We start from the raw sequence: 17,780 nt of genomic DNA on the forward strand, positions 1-17,780 counted from the left end.
GGAGTTCACGGAGGCCTTCAGCCAACGGTTCGATGAAGGCGCGACAATGGTGCAATGCTCCGTGCAATTCTACGGGAACACACAGCGAGACGGCGAACCCGTTGAGAACTTCGTGGAACACAAGCTACAGCTCTTCAAGCGCATAACACCACTCACAGAGCCCACCAGAGCACTCCCCACCATCACCCTACTGTTGAGGGACAAGCTCCAGCCGTTCATGCGCGTCACCCACGTAAACACCGTCATGGAATACGTGCAACTCGCGGTGGCGACAGAGCAAAATGTTCAGAGGATTTGGGGAAGGAGCGCACGTGGCCCCGAGCGAGAACGGAGCAGCCCACTCAACTGCCGACACCTGCTAGCAATCCAGGCACCACCACCCCAATCACAACAGAGGGGCCCCAACCTCAGGGAGACGAGAACACTACGCACCGACGGCCTGACGCGGCCAGAAGCCAGCGTGAGTTATCAACCACCGCAGTGCAGGTTAGGATGCTCCCAGGGCACGTACCACTGGCACAGCGACTGTCCTAGGGGGGAAAATGCCCGGCGCATGACACAAGGGGGACACAGATGGAGCCCCCCGCCCGCAATACCGACACGCGAACCAGATGATGCCATGACCACAGCAAACACACCCGCGACAAGGACAGTATGACGTGAAACCAACCACCACAACACTCACGACAGGACGCGATGACCCCAGCGCCGCACCACGCTCATCCGCCGAATGCATCCACCGTGCCGACATAAGCCATATGAGCGCCGGTGACAACCACGACGAGTCACGACAAGCGCCGCCCACCACAACACCTCGCTACCGAAGACCACCAGGTATGCCAACCAAAACAGAACCCACCACGACACTCACGACAGGACCCGGAAACCCCAGCACCACACCACGCTAAACCGCCGAGCGCACTCACCGTGCCGACATACACCACGCTCAACAGCCCAGCCATGGCGGACCAATCCAGTTACAACAACCCCCCAGGATGGGACAACTCGCACAGCCCAGTGACCACCTGCTCCGCGTGCCCGTCGAGGTGAATGGATGCCCGACCCTCGCCCTCATCGACACGGGGGCGAGCCAGGTGTTCATCCACCCCTCGCTGGTACCTCCCGGCACCTTCCGCCCACACCAGAGCGAGCTCCGGCTGGCAACCACCACCCACGCCGGCCGGATGATGGAACACGTAGGTGTGAAGGTAAGCCTTCGGGAGCTAACTACACCAGTAACCGCTGTGGTTGTGGGGGACTTGGGGGAAGAGTTTGTGTTAGGGCAATCCTGGCTGGCAGAACACGATGCCGTGTTGGAGATGGGGCCAGCTAAAATCAATGTGGGGCGAACTGAGAGGTTCGCTGTGTGTGCGGTGGGTCGAACACCTAGACCATCAGGCCCGACCGTAACCCTAGACGACCTCCACCACGATGTACCACCGGAGTTCCGTAGCGCCATCAACAAAGTTCTGCACGAACGACGAGGCGTGTTTGCGACCACCGAGCCCTTATGGTGCACCACTGTAGCCGAGCAGTCCATCCCGACCACCACCGACCAACCCATCTATGAATCAACCTGGGGTTATGGATACAAGGAGCAGAGTATCATATGGGAGCAGGTCACTGAAATGCTACACAGTGGGGTGATCGAACACTCCAACAGCCCCTGCAACGTGTGTATTGTCTGGCCCCCAAAATGGATGGTACCCTGCGTTTTTGTACTGATTTTCGCCCCCTCACACTGTAACCATCAGCGCACCACCCCCGCAGATCAGCGTCGAGATGGCGGTATCCGGCCTCAGGAGGGCTTACGTGTTCAGCATGCTAGATCTGAAGTCGGGGTACTGGCAAGTACCAATCAAACACCAAGATCGGGAGAAAACTGCTTTCACCATCCCCGATGGCAGGCGATTCCAGTACAGGGCCATGCCTTTCGGGCTCAAGTGTGCACCAAAACATTCCAAGCTATGATGGCGCGGGTCCTGGGGCACCACGTCAACGCGGAGGGGAGCCGGCCTCAGACTGGCAATCTCCAGGAGATCGCGACCGCGGAGGCCCCACGTACGAGGAAGCAGCTCCAAAGGTTTATCAGTCTGATCAATTGGCTGAGGGTATACATACCCGAATTCTCTCGGGTAATCGCACCCCTCACCGATCTGCTGTCATCGCAAAGGCGCTACCACTGAGGCAGCGTTGCGCAACGCACGTTCGAGGAGGTGAAGAGCACGTTCACTCGCAGCCACACCCTTTCGCGAATTGACCCTGAACGCCCACTCATCCTGCAGACAGATGCCAGAGCCTTAGGGGTTGGCGCCATCCTGTTTCAAGTTGACCACATAAGAGACAAGCACGTAGTGGAGTACACCAGCGCGAAGTTCAGGCCTGCTGAGCGTAAATGCCACAGCAATGAGCAGGAGTGTTTGGCGGTGATCTGGGCAGTAAAAAAGTACCAGCCGCATCTCGAGGGCTGGACCTTTATTCTCCGTACTGACAACCGTTGCCTCACCTGGCTCCAAACAATGGAGTGCAGAAGAGGGAAACTCATACAGTTGGCATTACTCCTCCAATCCTACGACTTCATGGTGGAGCACGTGCCAGGGCGAGGAAACCAGCTGCCAGACGCCTCGTCGCTGCAACTGAGTGACCAACACGAGGTCATCGACGTGGAGGAGTGAGAGGACATGCTGCCACCCAGTCCCAACACCGAACACCTCTCACCACTAAACACCTGTTTACTGATCACGTCCGACGCCAACCAAACCGACCCACCACCTGACACCGCAACTGACGTCGACCAACGGGTCATGACCGCTCAACATCAATCAACCGAAATGACCCGACGACGACAACAAGCCGGAGATGAACTACACCCGACGTGGAGAGAGCAGGAAGGCTGGATCATGCACCGAGCACTTGGAGAGGCTGGGTCGTGGAAGATCTACGTGCCTCCCGATGTGCGCGAGGCCGTCTTGAGGTTCTACAATGACCACGACCTGGCAGGACACCCCGGTACGGACCAGACACGACACGCGGTCTCCCAACACTACCATTGGCCCGGCGTGGCGTGGGATGTGAGGGAGTACGTCCGGGAGTGCGAGGTCTGCCAGGTCCGCAAGGTGCACCGATGCGACGGGGAGCACCAACAGCACCCACAACCGACCCATGCCTTCCAGACCATCGCACTCGACCTGATGGGGCCCTACCCCAGGACGCCAAGAGGTAAGAGGTTCATACTCGTCGTGACGGATATGTTTACAAGGTGGACAGAGGCATATCCGTGCAGCAATGACAGGGCGTCCACCATCATCCACCTCATGATGCAGGAGTTCCTGCCTCGGTGGGGCTACCCACAGTCGGTCTTGACCGATAATGGTAGCCAGTTTATCGGCAAGCAATGCCAGGACTGGTGCGTGCGGGTGCATATCCAGCACAACAACACCCCAGCTTACCATCCCAGAGCCAACTTCACCGAGCGCAGGAACCAGGACTTGAAGATCCAACTCTGACTCCGACTGACTAACGACCACTCGAAGTGGGACCAACACCTCGCCGACGCCCTGTTCTGCATCCGCCGTCGTGTGAACGCAGCCACCGGCCACACGCATACACGAGATGGTGCAAGGAAGTATCCTGCACCTCCCAGGCGAATGGGCCACCCACGGGATGCCGCACGACGGAGGAAGGCGACCAGTGCAGGACAGACATGTATGAATACGCACGACGACGACAAACGACCTACTCGCAGATCACCCCCAAGACCAAATGGGAGCCACTCCTAGTCCGAGCAGGAGACCAAGTCTACGCCCGGTCCATCCGCTGTGGGCAGCCCTCCGTAACTACTGTGCCGGACTGGCACCGTGCTGGAGCGGGCCTTACAAAATCCAGAGACGCGTGAGCAGGACCGCATATCTGGTCAGACTCGGGGGGCGGCACATCCGGAAGATCCACTGCGACGATCTAAGACTGGTCACGACACCGGGTGAGCTGGTGCCGGAATAACCCGACCACGACGAGACACACGACGACATGCACGACGACGAACAACCGGTAGCAGATGGCCCGAACCGGCTACTGGAGAGCATGACCACAACATCCGAACCAGGATACCAGAAGAGGCCCTCGACGACCTGGAAACACCAAGTGACGCACAAGATCCCACGCATGAGATGACGTCACGGAAACCGGGACAGATGACCCCCACGGACAGGTGACCATCGCCGATGTCACACTGAGCGACCCGGAGGGCCTATCAGGAGACACCACCACCGTCGTCGACGAACCCGACGACGTGGTACTCGGCGCCGCCGAACAACAACTACAACTCTGTGCGCTGGGCCAGTGATCGCCCACGCATCAGAGGAGGAGGTGGCAACCCTACTTGAAGGCACAATACCCATCGTGGAGGAACCCGACGACGAGGCAGGAGAAACCCCGGGTATACCCGAATGAAGGAGGCAACCTTACTCTAGTGGGCCATCCAACAACCACGACGCGAGCAACCGCCGTACAAACCCGACGGAAGACCACAACAACAACACCACGAACACCACTCGGATGCTTAATGACCCACCAGGAGCGTCCGACGAACCGCCCACACGCCAAGTGACGAGACCCGCCAGGGACAGGTGGCCCCCGGGGTACCTGGCCGAGTACGACCTCGGGAGAGCCCAGAGGGGCCACCGTGGCCCCCGCAACCCCGAAGGCACGACAGAGGAAACTCGACCACCGATGCACACGCACTACCACCTGCGACTACCCAGAGCCCCAAACGCCTGGACATGCTGTGAAAACTAGGCACCACACAACACCACCACACAACCACAGCACTGCACACCACCACCTCATCCTGCCTCCACGCGGCCCCACCAGCCGCAGCCACCCTGGCGCCAGGATGGGGAGTCAACAACATGCTAGGGGTGCAAACCGCCACAGATCCTGATCTCGTGCAAGGCCGGTCTTCTTCAGGGGGGGTGGGGGAGCGATTGACGTTGTACCGACCGAAGGCCATTAGCCCAGCCTCAGCCCGCAGTACTGGCGCCTGCTGGCGGAACACACCCCTCGCCAAGTCACCACCCAGATGAGATGAGCGGCGTAACCTTGGCGCATGGAGGGAGTGTCCCCCCCTCCGCACGCCAACCCCTGAGGCAGTTCTGATCAGCTCGCGGCCCGAAGTGGACGTGCGCATACCGTGGGGAGCCTTCAAGTTTTGTCTCTCTGATTCCTCACGACTGGTATCTCTAGTCATCCCCAAATACCTTTTTCAACGCAACTCCCCACGCGACTACGGGTCGGTTTTTTTCTATGGTGCAGGGATTAACCTGGTCATCGCTACTTTCCAAGTCAAGCCACCGAGTCTAGGGGACACGCTGGGGCCGATCGACCCACTCACGGTTAGACGACAGACCTAGCCTGGCGCCTTCCCAGAAAATACCCCAATTTTCACGTATAGCTCCTTAGACTCGCCGCGGGAATCGCACCCGAAACCCCGGTTGATGGCACAAGGGAAAACATCCGGCAATGTGGAGTTCATTTGATGGATTTTATTCATTAACTTTATTGATTCAGTCAATGCCAAATCTTGAGTTTCAAGCTTTTTAATACTCGCAGGTATATAGGAAAAGTGTGTGCTAATCACTGCTATATGTTTTTTAAATACCAGAATCGTTAAATGCTTTCTTAGACTGACAAATTGACATAGCCTCTGCACTATTGAAGTCATTTAGTACACTTTTGATGTCCTCATAATATTCGTTGTAAAATATTATAGCTTCGATCCATGTACCTCATCAAGTTACAGTTGGTTCAGGAAGTAAAGGGATATTTGGCAGTTTTTCTTTATGAGACTTAATGCGAGCAGATGCCTTAAGTAACCTTTTTTTTTGTTGACGAAATCAGTTTGTTTATGTTTCCAAATGTGGATCGTACTTCTTCAGTGAGTCGATGTACTCCATGAGCAAAGCACATCACATGAATCAAATTGGGATAAAATACTTGAAGGGCCTTGGCTGCCTTGAAAATATAGAGAGCAGCATCTAAGAGAAATTTAAAAACTCTTTCATCTGCAGAAGCTTCAGAAAATATGTTTTTAATACCCTCATTCACAAATCTGGTGATTGTTGAATGATTTGTCTTTTCAAGTTATTTGCAGGCCACCAGATAATAAGCAGAAGGCTCTTGTCTTAATGAACCGACAAATTCGCAACATAGTGGCCACAACTATCGGTAGTTTCATCCACTGAAATCCAAATAATGCTATCCTGGAGTTTGTCGACGTTAGGGCCGTTCCCGTGGTTCGGAGTGGCTGCTTAGCTGTTCCGGCAGAGAAGGTTCGTGCCACGTGGCAAGGGAACTAGCCTAACTCGGGTGAAATAAAAGAGTTTATGACATTAGTTGTGTTTACTGCACACTTAACATACTGTACATGGGCTGTCACGGCTTCCATCCGTGATGGTCCATCAGGGCGAGGCCCGGCTCCACGCACTTTGAGTGCGACACCACACTACCAGTGACCTGACTGGCTGTGATGACACGACAGTGACGCGACTGACAGTGGCATGAATGACGGTGATGTGACTGGCAGTGATGTGAATGACAATGACACGAAAGACTGTGACATAACTGCCAATGCGAACGACAGTGACGTGACTGATGGTGACGTGACTGACGGTGACGTGACTGACAGTGACATAACTGACAATGCGAATGACGGTGACATGACCGACGAAGATGCGAATGACGTGGACGTGACAACGGTGACACGACTGACAGTGTCCGTTCGACTCTCACTCACAACTTCGCGACCGCACTCTCTCATCCCATTCAGGCGACTAACTCGGCCCATGCTCTGCGATGTCTCAGCGGCCTCCCCCCTTGCCGCGCGCACATGAATCCCCCCTCTTCCCTTTGTGTGCGAGTGCATGGAGCCCACATGGTCACAGGCGGGGAGATGCGACTCAGTCGCCCGGGAAACACATCTACAGGTACACAACACAAATAGATATTTACACACTTACATGATTACATAAAGAAAACCCTTATGAAAAGACACATCACTGGTATGGTGGTGCCTCTGCAAGGCGTTCCCCTCTCGGCCAAGGCCATTTGTTACACTTTTGCGCAGGGGCGCCAGCGCACACGCAAGCCTGAAGCAGCAACGGGCAATAATGGCCTCAGCGAGCCGGAGGAGCACTTGGTACGACGTCAAGTTCATTGCGTATTTCTTCCACAACATGACGGTAAATTTTTGGTATGTAAAGTTTACGCAAAGTTAATTCGTCTGGTATATTTTAATTCAAGCAATATTTTTGCAGAAAATTTTTGAATGTAGAATTTGTAAGTTTATGAAGAGGAATATTAATCGCAAGCAATGTTTCACATAAATCCATATTAAATAGGTTTTTTGTTTGCCTTCTGAAGTAGAATTAATGCTACTTGCGGCTGTTATAAGTTTTTGTTTTAGGCCTTTCTTTTGTTCTCCTGCGACATGAAGACTTGTCTTGACATGCTGGTCAATTTGATAATTTTTTGCACACGGAATATTTTTCTCGAAAACTCGACAATATAAAATACTTCCATCGTATGTAAATATTTTAGGATAGTTGGCTATCCACGAATTAATACTTTTTTTCTGGTGGCATAGTACACGTTAAACCTCACATAAACAAATAAAACACTACACAAATGCATTGAGAGTGCGTATACAATAACATGCGTAATTTAATTGCCTAATGATAAAGGTGTACGGTTATATTCCAAAATTTGAACAGTTGATCTAACGAAAACAAACCCCAGAGGTTTGTATTTTGATAACCATTGACTGGCGCGACCAACTTCGAGTAATATTATCCTATCAAAACAATAGACGGGCGGCTGCTAAGTGCGCTCGAAGGACCATGCGGCTAATCGATATGGCCAGCTACAACGTAAGATTTCATTTGTTCATTTTCAATCATTAACTATCCTACCCAGAAATATCACAAGTATAGCAAAAATATTCATCATCACAATATTTTAGGTAAAATATGCAAGAACCAACGAAAATAGTCTAAATATGCGAATGCATATGCGAATATGCAATTCCATATAATCCGGTCTCTACACATGACATACAGTTTAATGAGTAATAGTGTATGTCCAAAACTACATCTTGAATTAATTTGCCTGTTATTTAAAATGTTGTTTGTAGGTTGAAATTTTATTCAAATTTTATGTACATACGTGACACGTCTTAAAAATCACAGTGAAACATATGGGTAACAGAACAGACGAAAAGGTCTGTATCATCTTTCTTTAACATTTTCCAGCTATTTGGGCTTAGGCCTGAGACACATTTAAGAGTATTCCCTACCTAGACTTCCCAAATACACTTAGTTTTAATTTCGGTTAGGAAAAAAACTTTTTTTCAGTGTAGCTCACTACTCAGACGTGATAGCGCGGTGATTCGTGTGTTTGTGTATAGAGAACTGACATCACTGGGCAATGCAGATTGTACGTTCACCAAAAAACATTAATTTTTATATTATGCCTTCGGTATCTCATTTAATATTTCACAGGCCAATGTTAAACATGTTCGTCTAATATTAATTGAAATTGACGTCGTACCGACCATGGCCGTTAAGCCCGTGCTCCGCACCGCCAGTACCATATCCCGTTTTCGGAGCGCGCCCCTCGCCCAGCCGGATTGAGTCAAGCGAGCGCCCCGGGCGTGACCTCAATTAACTGAATTAAAACAACAGGACACGAAACCTCGGGGGCTCGACTATGGAAAACAATGCCCAAACGAGGCATTAGGACGAAATTAAGTAATCACATGCAGTGAGCAAGTGCGTCGTAGAGACTCTGTGTGTGCGCGGCTCACACGGAACAGAAAACAACCCTCGTTACTAGCCACAGCGGCTACGGGCCTTGATTAATTGGCCTGTGATAGTGGTCCAACCAAACTAAGGGAATTCAAACCCAAACAGTGCACATTGAGACAATTTGTAGTTAAATTTATAGTCGCCAACTTGGTGCCGCTTTTTAAATTAATTATTCAAGTAAAACAATTGTTAAGCCTTAGGCAAATATTTACCAGGTGCAAAGTTTTAATCAAGCACCTGGAGCATGTTGTTTACTCATCATATAACCAATTAAATTATTATAAGTTTTTGGTGCCGACTCACAAAGAAGAGAAAGTTTCTCTTCCTTGCGAGGCGGCCATGTTCGGGAGTCTCCAACCACTCCGCGCCGGGAACAGACGTGTGTCCGTGGGCAGCATTCAAGTTTGTTTCATTGATTATTTTTATTCTGCACCACACCTTCAAATTTTAATCCTTTTATTAATTCATGGCTGCCCACGTCGACTCGGTGCGTATTTCACGGAACCGGGCTATCCCGACCGTCTTCATCGTGAACCCGCGCTGCGTATCGTATCACTCACGTAAGTGTTTCGCCGAACTTAGGAGCCCGCTCATCGATCCCCCCCCTGCACGCGTTAACTTTCGGCGCTGGCCGTCTCCAGCGAGCATCGACCCACGTCCCGCGAGACTACCGCGGTAACCATTTCAGTGTCACATAGTGTTGTGTTTTTTTCTTGTTAATTGTGTAATCGCTAGACGTCGCCAAGTGTAAGTGAGAATTTTTGTAGCGGGACTGAACCGCGGAGCGGACTTGTAGAGCGTATCGTGTACCCACGTGGACCCCCGGTAAACTCTCAAATTAAATGTATTCTCACCAACTTGTATACAATCATTTTCCATAATCTTCCGTCCTCCACACGGCCGAGCGGCCTTCACAACCAAGGGAGAACCATTCAGGTTAGATTCAAGCCTTGTACCTGCCGGGGCACGCGGGTGCAGAGTACCCTCGACCCAACATCAACGGCCCAGCAGCCCGCTAGCCTGGCGCCCCTCCGGACAGCAAGAGCATCGCGACGCCCGTAGCGCCCGTCAGGTACCCCCCGGACCTTTCACAGAGGTCGGGTGACGGCAAAATGAATAGTAAGATACCCTTTATCTCTGTTTTGAATTAAAATTATTAGTACATAGTCAATGTCTAGTTTTTATTGTTTTTATTTTAAACCATTACACAAAAGCGACTCACTAACACAGAAGTTTCACGTGAAACTAACGCCGTGAGTCTCGATACAGCCCCACCGATTCTTTCTAGAAAATTGGTGGGATGGTTCCTTACTGTAGATCATGACTCATTCCTTTCCTATTGTCGCTCTACTGTAGCATTGTGTTTTGTCGTCTGCATTGACCTCGATATTAATATGTTTACGGACAAGCAAGCATTTCAGAATAATAAGAAAAATAATAGCGGAAATAGGCTATCCTCCCGGTAAACAAACATAAAAATGATTTCAAGGCTTTCATAAATTAATATTCTGAAATGATTTCGTAGTCATTGATGCAGTTAAGATATAGCCCTAATATCACAACTACTTAATCAATAAAATTTAATCAGCAAACATGAATCGCTCTCACTATTCCGGATTCACAGTTGTGATTGTTTTTATCTATTCTTAATGGCAATTGCTTTCTGTACAACTATATGTTAAAATACTCTTCTAATGGTTTTCACAGCACATGCTAAAAACATAATGCTGGAATCATAATATCCTGTAACAGTCCCGAAATGACAAAAACAACACCACAGCCATTAATAAGTAAGGCCATAGTGAAGTCAGCCACGAAAAGTGAACGTCAACAGCCAATCAGAAACATAATGTAGGTATTATTAACGATGTAGTAATGTAATTTTTTTTGTGAAAGAATTCATGCTTAAGTTTAATTTTACGTTCTTTTGATAGAAATGATGTAAAATATACTCTATTGAATTGCCACCTCAGTACTATAGGTGACTATACACCTGATGGTGATAATCTGTCGTAGAATTTTAAACATATTAATTAAATCATGAAATATTTTACTTACTTAACCAGATTGGTTGTCAGATAATTGTGATTTTCGGTCACTAGATTGCATTTCATTTCAAATAGTGACCTGGAGTTAAAACATTAATTATAATCACAAGACTGTGTATGCTACTTATTTATACAAATTATTTCTAAGATAATAGACATAATTTACTGATGTCGTTAGAGTATTAGGAATGTATGGTCAAGGTTTAACTTATGGTAGTTTTCCATTATGGCACTTTTCCGTCGCCTCCCGGCAGAATTTTTCTATTATGGTAGACTTCCAGTATGGCAGTGTTCCAGTATGGTAGTCTTCCAGTATGGCTGTCTTCCAGTATGGCTGTCTTCCAGTATGGCAGTCTTCCAGTATGGCAGTCTTCTACTATGGTAGTGACGCCACTCCCGCTGCCTGTCTAAGTTTTTTAAGTAGTTATTAGTTTGAAAAGTGATCTCAGGGGTTTTAACGGGGGGTTCGGCCTCGTGGCTGCAGGCAGGAGCATGTCGTGAATCGAAACCTACCCGGGCTGTTCAGGCCACCCAGGACGCCTTATAAATAAATAATAAACTTGTTAACACGACACTGCACTTTATTCAGAACAGATACACTTATTGGTCCAGGTACTGGCCACGTCTGTTGTCCGACCGCTGCGACACGCGTATCTTTCTGCGTAAGCGGTACGCGCAACCAGAATAGGTTGCAAAGTGGTGTACACGGACTTATACAGTGGCCGATTATAAATGTGAAAGGTGCGGTGGATAGTCACGGATCTCCTGTGCTACAATAGCTTCTACAGGCAGTTACGTTAACATGGAAAACAGCACATACAAACGGACGTTCCAAAGTTATTTGCAATCTAACCTGTGGCGAAATATTAGGTCCCGAAAAGTACGTAACCCGGTAAGCTGGAAACATACACGTTATAGTCACTTATTAATCAGAAATTGCTCGGTTAGATTGCACGTTACAAGTTACACATTTACAGATGATGAAAGTTAAGAGGCGTAAGTTAACGAGTAAGAACTCGACACACGTTGCTAAGAGTCTTCGACGATAACAATTCATTGGCTTTGAAGCCGAAACTGCGTAACTCAATTTCGCTGTCCTTAACTCTGGACATGAAATTACGTAATGAATGCAAAGCTCCCTGTTGGGATAAAATTAATTAGTTAACGAGTCGCACGAAATATCGTGCGACTGAGTGGGGTCGGCGCAGAGCTGGTAAAAAGGATTTTAAGAACTTACACTATTGCTGAGACTTGGATGTAGCGCGAAAGTTGATGGCTCTGCGTTCGCGGAGCATCCGACCCCTGCGAGCTCTCGATGGTAACTGGCGCGAGACCGCCCTGCGGCCTCGCGCCTCGACACGTGCAGCGCGGGAAAACAGCTCCGACCAGTTTTGGACTTAAATGACATATTTCACAATATATGGTTTTGGACAATTGTACATAATTTCCCTTGAATTAAATATCTTTTAAATTGTTATTAAATTGGTTGTTTTTGATTTTAACAGAATAATTACATATTTAATTAGGCGCATTGCCACACCCGGCCGGGCGCTGTCGTCGCTTTGGTTTTCGTCGCAGTGCACTTTTACACACTCGGCGGACATCACGCTCGGGCGTGTTCGATACACTTAAGAGTAAGTGTTGTTGTGACATAACGGCCTGTGCGAATCAGAGGGTGCACCGGCGGTCGGCGTCAGTAGTCTTCCAGTATGGCAGTCTTCCAGTATAGCAGTCTTCCATCGCCCCCGTCAAATTAGGAGGAAATGTGCCATAATGGAAAACTAACATATTTTTATTTTTACAGATCGTGGTTATGATTATACAGTGCTGCTGTACCCCCCTTTGACCAAAAATTTGCAGAAGGCAGGATACAAAGAAATGACAGCGAAATAGTGAGTTAGTTATGTATTATTTAGTTCTTTATATGAACATAGAAAAAATATAAGCAGAACATGCCAAACAATATATATATATATATTAAATTTAACAATTAACAACAGGGTATATCAGGCTTCGCCCCTCTTGACTAGAAGTACATAACGCAATAAAATAACAAGTATACCTATACCACCCCGGTGCACCACGGGTGTCGCACATGAACTAGATTCTGTTCCTTTACTGACTTGGTTAACATCAAAAACCACCACAATAAATATAAAATACAAGAAAAACTAAAAAGACAATATCACTTAAAACTGCACCTAATATATATATATATATATATATATATATATATATATATAAAATATTACCACCTTTCACACATTAAATTATGTGCTCGGTTCAGTTAATCTACTCATTCAATGTTTTTGGCAAATTAATTACTTGTTGCCTCAAAATCTTCCAGTCCAATTCGAAAGTTCATGATCAGGCAGTAAACAAAAAATATGTATTTACAATAAATTATTATAATAGTTCACAGCCAATTTTCTTCCACACAAAATACCCTATCGAGCACCTGACTACACACCTTTCGAAATTAACTTGATAAATATAGCTACATAAAAATTTATAACGTTATAAAAATTGCAAAAAAAATTACAATAAAATCTCATTAGAAAAAAAAATACCCAGTGCGCAAAACTCGCATGAAGGGTACAAAATATTAACAATTTCACTCCCAAATAGGTAACGACTCATTTCCAGACTTGACGACGTATTTACTTGCTGCTGTGTCTAATCAAAAAATAAACTTCCTTCAAAAAAATTACAGTTATATCCAAACGTTATCTCGAAGGTGAAAAATACCGGCATAGCGTAGCCCACAAGGTCTACCCAGCGAAGGTCCACAGAAGGTCCGTCTGACGTAATCTAGACGAAAACTAAATTTCAATACTTACAGTTTGTCTGTTGCCATCTGCTTCCGGAGATATGAAATCAAGAAGCCTCAAAACCAAGCATTTACACTTCCTCGCAGACAAGCCTTAACCGGGCTGAAGGAGGATCAGCAGCACGCACGGCACCATTTGATATCCACGACATTAGCGACTAGGCTCACTCGACAAAAATTTAAAATTCTCAATTTACTCAAAATAAAATTTTTCTCCGCATTGGTAATAACTGTGTAGAACACTGCTGCACTCGAACATGGTGTAACCGACGGAGCAAAACCTGCCGTAACTTAAGTTCTTATATTCCACCAAGGTTTACCAAACTTCCACACAAAGTTACAGCCATGGATTTAATTACACAGCCACTCCATCGGCAGGAAAAAGGTAACCCACTCAGGCCATGGCTCATAGCAAACAGACCCTCCCCAGAGAAAACTCGTCAACAACCCAGCGCGCCACAGGTACCAACCTCAACCCACCAAAAGGAAAACAAATGACAAACGCAAACACCGTGTACCGAAAATTGCCGATCAGAGCCTCACAAGAGCACGAGCGGCTCTAGATCCTGAAAATCTGAAACGTGCCCGCGCTCCTAGATCCACACCGGCCAAAACACCAAATCTGAGGGTACGGCTCGCGCCGCCACACGGCTAATGGTAAATAACACTGCGCCAGTACACAAAAACAAACACCACCAGATGTGACGTGACACACACGTCACACTGCTTTCTATTACCCATTTTTGAAAACATTTGTTTCTTTAGTGCACAATCTGTTGAGTTGATTTATGACTGGAACTACAGAAAGTCACCATCAGAAGTACTATCTGTAACCTTTTAAGATAACCTAAGAAACATCTAGGGGGTTAACAGTGCTACTTAGCGACGGATTCTGTACACTATTTCGAGTGAAAAGTAGCTGTACTCATTCCATGGAGTGTATAAGAAAATATGGCAGATTTCTGGCTAGCTCTTTTAATTATGGCAGTTTTTCGTTATGGTGTTTTTCCATCTTTTTCGAAGAGGCCAGGCAGAATACCGCCATTATGGTAGTTTTCCAGTACGGTAGTCTTCCATTGCCCCACTCCGCCTACATTCTGTACAGTCGGGGAGGGGAGGCAACCGATAGGCAGCCATTAACATGGGGATGGGTGGAAACACACTATGACTTTAGTGAAATAATGTACCTAGATTAATTTTTTATTAAAAAACTGATGGGAGGTAATATATAATAAGACTATTATGTTAGAATGTAAAAGTAATTATGTTAGCATGTAATACAACAGTTATGTTTTAGTGTAAAGGAAATACTACACCAGTCACATTGGTGTATTCTGTTAAAAAAAAAATACAGCGGAAACAATGTGATTCAGAAAGTGTGTTGCAGTACAACTAAAGAATTAACTCCCGTAACATGCATCGAGAGCAAATGCATGCGACCAGCAACTGCTGGCAGTATTTAAGCAACACTATCGGGTAGGTGTTTATCTGGACTGAGTCCGGGTCGGCCGCGCTTTCACCAGACATCCGTAAACATGTACATGATCGTCACAGAAGATGTGCGTTAACTTTGTCTTGAGAACCAGCTAGGCATCAATTATAATATATTGTGTTATCAAGTGAACACATTTTTTCCTAAAGCCTGGAATACACCACACTTTTATTGTCTTATGCAGTTTACCATTAATTAAATAACTTTTTCATGGTAAAAATAGAAAAAAAAGTTTCGAGACATTTGTTTTATTAAATAGGTACCGTAGTCAACTGGTAGCCCACACTCATGGGGAACAACCCAAATAGTTACAAACCAATACTGTAGAAAAACCATGTTACAGAAAACAATTTTACATAGTAAAACCAAGTTACATGTAACTTATTAAACACTTTTTTTGTATTAAACAATTAATGTATAAATTATATACTTTAACACGAAAACACTTTATGTAGTAAAATCAAGTTATATGTATGTGGTAAATATTGTTTATTTATATTTTCATTATAAGGTCTGTAAGTTGGTTACGCAGTGCAGTTCTGGCAATGTCTAACATTCCTTCATCCGATGGTTGGCAACAATATTGGCTCACCACTGGCCCTAGGTCTCCCCCATTACAGCCCCGCGCCCTGCGTGAGGAAGAGCGGCGCTGACGCCGGTGTCTCAGCTCTACCCGCGGCGGCGACGATGTAGGGCTCACATGGTGGGAAATCTGGCTGCAAGCAGGCAATGGTGGTTGCGTAGCTAGTAGATCGAATGTGTGTGTGTAGACCTCTTCAACCATTGCGGGTAGAGCTGTATCGTTTGGTAGCATATTAACGTAGCACTCTCCGAAGCCGGGGCATCAACCACTTCAAGTCAGGTCTTCAGGTCTTGGGTTGTTTCGAGTGGACCGTAGAGTCACATTCTTCCGTGATATGACTCAACGCACCCTGATTCCACTCGCTGTATTCAACACTGTCCATGCCTGAAGTTACACTTGGATACATGTTTCGGGGATTAAAGCTAGCCATCCTCACACCGTCACTGTTTCTGCACAACTGTTGATGCAAGTATATATAATATATATAATATAATATATATAAAACAATATTTACCAGATGGGTAATTAAATGTATTATGCAATCGCAACACTCTGAACAGTTATTCGTGGGGAGCCTAGCACAAAAAAGCATCGTATCGGCACACAATCCATTACTTGAGTATTTAGATATGAGAAAACTGTTAATTTATTTTCTCATAATATGTAGACTCGCGCCAAGGGCCACAAATAATGAATACAAGGTGTGCCATGTGGTCATATCCATCTAGTTTTTATTTTCGGATCACAGCGATAATGTGATGATCCGTTCAACCATTCGACATAATAGGATTCATCAGCAGGTATTCTGGATGTTTCGAGGTCCTGAAGTGTACATAGGAAGCGGGCACGATGATGACTCAAAAGGCTAACACAGTCCTTATCCTCACAGTTAACATGCTTACATGTCGCACAGTAGTATATGGTCATTTAGGATCCCACTTCAATCGGATATGCGTGTTGCCCCGACAAGACTCGAGGTATATGACAGCTTTGATAATGTTTGGATTTTCCATAGCAAAGTAGCATACTCTCTATTCTACACAGTGCAAACTCACACAGGTAATCATGTATCTGTTTTCAGTAGAGTGAAACAAAGAATGTGCTTGCCTTTCACGAGGTGTTGGGTCCGGTGGTAGGTTCTACAGCGGGCTAAACATAGGATCATCATACACATTGTGCCGCTAACTAGTATTTTGGGCACAATTCTAAATTTGAATTTTTGAAAAATAATGTCGCCAGTTATTTTGTGCTGCAAGAACATAAACTTTTTCTGCTTCCTGTACACTCCCATTTAATATTTGTCAGGCCAGTCTCCCCAATACATTCCCAGCCCTAGATCTGATTTTGCAGTCTTTTGCGAGTCAGTCCGTGTATAATTTTATCCCCGCTTGGACGCATGCCCATCGCCTGTAATTCTCCCTTAAGCCGGTGTATAATTTTATCCCCGCTTGGACGCACGCCCGTCGCCTGTAATTCTCCCTTAAGCCGTGACAAGAACTGCTATGCTCTGCAAGCTATCAGAGCAGGCTGTTTCTAAGACCTCGCCTGCCGTGAGCACTCCATGGCATGATCTCGAGTCAATTTCACGAACATCCAGTCACGCCTCCGGGCTCAGTAGAGCCTCGTTACTACTGTCATGGCATTTTCTACACCCTCCCTGCCCCAGGCTTTCCTGGGAACACTGCCCAGAGCATTGACCGGCCACTAACCCCGGCCAGGATCGGCCTGTCTCAAGGTCTCGACACTAGTCTTCGAGAGTAATGCCTCTGCCCTCTAGTGGCAGAGTTGTGAGTTATTTCCCCTGGGTGTTTGAATGCCTGCTAAATGCCTGCCCCCTGGCACCTCACACAACAAACAGTGCCCCGTAGTTCATTTCCAAGCCACCAGAGCGCAGCACTAGTGCCCTCCATAAGCCCAATGCTTTAGCAGTCGCCTCGTGCGAATCGATCTCTCCTTGTTTCGGACACCC

Source organism: Bacillus rossius, chromosome 5, assembly GCF_032445375.1.
Source record: "Bacillus rossius redtenbacheri isolate Brsri chromosome 5, Brsri_v3, whole genome shotgun sequence".
NCBI lineage: Eukaryota > Metazoa > Arthropoda > Insecta > Phasmatodea > Bacillidae > Bacillus > Bacillus rossius.